Genomic DNA, 4,451 nt, shown 5'->3' on the forward strand with positions numbered 1-4,451 from the left:
ATAACTGTGAGACATAACATAGGTATAAAAAATAACAAATAAGCAATATAATTACATTAATAATCACAATGTCCTGAACACAAAATATTTATTTATATACACATTCAATGTATTATATTCATAACCATAAATGTAAGTAATTACACAATTTTACTGTCTTTCAGGAGATTTGAGCCGCCATGGAAAGGGTCCTGCCTACCAAAATCTGTCAAAGAAATTTGAGATGCTGTCAGCTGGACACACAGGTCTGTGCTTCAGTGCTTTAAATCTGTTCTTTAAAACTTTATGTGTATGTTTTACACATTGTGAGAATTTATTTTATTTGATTTCTTTTAGAATTATACCAGTGACAATAAAACACAAGGCATCATGGAGAAAAGCCAGTGGGACCTGAAGCGTGTGCGCTTTCAAAGACGTCGGTTCACAAGGCTGGACGATTTTGTCCATATTTATCAAAAAACACATAGTGCCTTGCTGAAGGAGTTTTCAGATTCTATCCGGGAAAAAAAAGTATTAATTTCTCTTGTAAATACTATGATTGCCTTGAAATATCATTTCATAAAAAATTACATAATCATGTATTCAATAGTGTCTCTAAACATACTTTTCTCTGTAGAGACACAAGGTGGACGTCGAGCGCTGGAGACAAAGAAGGCAGTCCAGGAAAGGCATTTATGTATCACCATTACTAAAGGCTTTTCCTTTCAAGAAAACCAAAAAAGTAGGATGATGTTAATATTTTGTATACCTCAGTATTTTGATACAGTCCATACCACAGAACAGCAATCCTTATGATATGCGTAATGTACTTTTTTTTTTATGCAGCCCAGACTGCTGACAAAGACAACTGGATCATGGGCAACAAACAAAGAAGAAATTTGTGAGCAAAACTTGGTAAGAACCATACACTATCATAGAACAAAAAATATTTGTGTATGAATTCGACCAGTTATTTGTTCATTCTACAAATGACAGTGGTGGTGACAGTGAAAGCCTTTTATGTGTTCTGAGTTGCATTAATTTGTGCTGAAATGCAAAAACTATTATCATACTCCATTTTACAATTATGTATACTGTAGTATAATTCAATATAACAACTTTCATTTACACATAATTATTCCTTTTTGTGAGTCGCATATCATAATTCATGGATTTAGTCTTTTGACTAAAATGCCATATAGTTTTAGTCATATTATAGTCATTTAAATTGTTTTAGTCGACTAAAAATACAGCTGATTTATTCAACTAAAATCTACTGAGTTCGGTTAAACTGTAATACATTAAGCATTTAAGAATCACACAACTGTTGCTTGAATACTGTACATGACTAAACTGACATTTTTACAGAATTGTGTGTGCTTTTTGACAATTCAAATGCAAAAAGACACAAAATAGAGCTCAATTCTGTGCTCATCAGGGCCTAACGCATACTTTTATGGTTCTAGTGAACTATAATAATCCTGAGAGTAAAATCTATTTATTGAATAATATGTCAAATAATGTCCTTTGTCTCATTTTTAATTGTCGACAAAAATGGCATCGATGTAGATTACTACAGAACTACACAAATGTGTTGTTCACAAGCAAGTGTTCCTTTTTTAAATTTTTTTATTTTTATTTTTTTACCAGTAAGATACAATTCACGTTTCAAAATGCAGGTGAACTCTTTAATGTCAATCATCCACCCAATTCATGTTTCGTCACATATATTTTTTTATTCAATATATTCAGACTTTCATTGCATATACTGTATTAAAACTTCCATTCAATATATTCAAATTTTCATTCATCATATTCAAGTTTCATTCCATATATTCAAACTTCCATTCAATATATTCAAACTTTCATTCAATATATTCAAACTTTTACTACTACATTACTACAGAATACTTATTTTGATTTCAAAGATGTATGTACAAAGAAGATGTAACACAATAAGTATTTTTATTATTAACAAAAGTGTTAACTAATACATCCTGCTTCATATCCTTAATTTCTGCCTGTTCTTGTAGTCATCAAAAGCTTCTACTGGGCAGCCCAAGTCCAAAGAAAAACAAGAGGGTAATGGCAAAAGTGTTAACTAATACATCCTGCTTCATATCCTTAATTTCTGCCTGTTCTTGTAGTCATCAAAAGCTTCTACTGGGCAGCCCAAGTCCAAAGAAAAACAAGAGGGTAATGGCAAAGTAGAGTATAACACTTCACAGGTAAGACTAGGTGAAGCTGAGGCAAATTTAAGGGTATGATAACATTACAGTACACACAGACTCCTACATTACTCATTTGTCACAATGACATGTAAATGTTGATTCCCTGTTTGTCCTTTTAGCCATCAAAAGGTTCAGTTGGACAGCCCAAGTCCAGAAAAGAAGAAAAGGACAGTGTCACTGAGGCCACAAGTCACATCCCAAATGATGACACTGTGCAGGTAAGTAATAATAATAATAATGATAATAATAATAATTAGACATACAAAATATTGTCCTTACAAAAAACTGTGTTTTATATTATGTTAATAAAAAAGACAGGTAGGAAACATATGTCCTTTTTTATCATCTGTTGTGCAATGACTGTGTTAAATGCAAGACAAAATATGGCCATTATTGATTCTTTTCCCACCAATGTCATTTTTTCAAGGTTCTCTGGAATTTGAAGGACACTGAAGTGGTGGTTGCAGTGATTCAGTCGATTGACAAGGATAGGACATATACACTGCACGACAAAGACTTCAAAACCCTGAAACCACACAACTGGTTAATTGGGGAGGTAATCATACTTCTGAATTTGTTTAAAATTGTGTTATTAGTTAGATATTTAAGGAGTGAAAGACAGAGCACTGTAAATGACACATGGAATTCTTAGGATACTTTTGAATACATTTTATAATTATTTTTTATGTAAAAGGACAGATAATAATATTTTTGGGTATGAAATTATGTAGGGGAAAAATTGTAACACTTTATAATAACTTTCATTAATAAATCATTAACAAACATTATATAATGTTTAACTAACCATCACTTAATATATATTCACATATGAATACATATGAGATTATGTGCTTATTATTGTTAACAAATGAACTTATTAAACATTACCAAATGATTAATAGAACATTATTTAATGTAAATTGAAATGCTTACAAATGTCATCAACCTTTCAATTCATATAATCATGCATTTTTTTTTAATTATTATTCTTTAAACGATTTTTACATGGTTTACAATGATTAAAAGCTTCATTAATGAATCATTAACAATCATTATATAATGCTTAATGGATCATTAGTTAATGTTTACAAATGTCATTAAACATTCAATGCATTTTAAAAATCTACAAATGATTTTAACAGAAATAATACTGTGATTACAAGTTTATTTGTTAATGTAATTATGAATGCTTACAAATGTCATTAAACCTCAGTTCACATATTAGCTAATGCATTTACAAATGTTGTGAAAATATAGCTTAATTAGTCATTTTAAGCACTTCACAAATTATTCATGTTAATATATTCATTAACTCATAATCACAGATGGTAATTATATGGTTGGTCAATTTACATTACATAATGATCTGTTAATCATTTGTTAATGTTTATTAGTTCATTAGTTGACATTAACAAGCACATTATCTCATATTTCTAGATATGTGAATATATATTAAGTAATGATTAGTTAAACAGTATATAATGTTTTTTAATGATTTAATAATGAAAGTTATTATAAAGTGTTACCGAAAAAAATTATGAAAATGGATTATATAAATGTTGACATATTTAAATACATTATTAAATACATAATTACATGTGCAAATTACTAAATAGCTAAATAAATGGTAAATGACTGTAATAAATAGTTAAATACATAAACAAATCCACCAATAGCTCAAAATTATATTAATAAATATTGTTTAAATATTTCAATAAATTGATAAATATAAATTATACAAATTATTACAGAGATAAATTACTTTTAATAATATATAAAACATTTAATTATTTATTGACTCAGGAAACAAATAAAAATGTATTATGTTTTCATTTTATCATTTGTTTGCACTAATTTTAGCTATTTAGCTATATATTGTTTTATTTCACTTTTTTAAAAAGTAATTTAAGTAATAAACATTTAAATCAATATTTTATGTTTTTGTTTTTTTTGTCATTTGCCACTAAATATGAAATGTAATTAATATATGTATCTACAAACAACAAATGTGTAATGATTGCAACTGATTATAATTCATAAATACTTGCATAATACAAAACTGTTAAATTATCAGTTTCTCAACTGGAAGCCTGATGAGTGAATATACATTTCACGAGGTCTCCTCAAATATAGTCCTGGAGGCTTGGTGTTCTGCTGAATTTAGCTTCAACTTGCCTCAACAGACCTGCCTGGAAGTTTGTAGTATGTCTACTTAGATTTTGATTACCTAGTTCAGGTGCA

This window comes from Sinocyclocheilus rhinocerous, unplaced genomic scaffold (genome assembly GCF_001515625.1).
Source record: "Sinocyclocheilus rhinocerous isolate Xijiao unplaced genomic scaffold, SAMN03320098_v1.1 scaffold8779, whole genome shotgun sequence".
Taxonomy (NCBI): Eukaryota; Metazoa; Chordata; class Actinopteri; order Cypriniformes; family Cyprinidae; genus Sinocyclocheilus; species Sinocyclocheilus rhinocerous.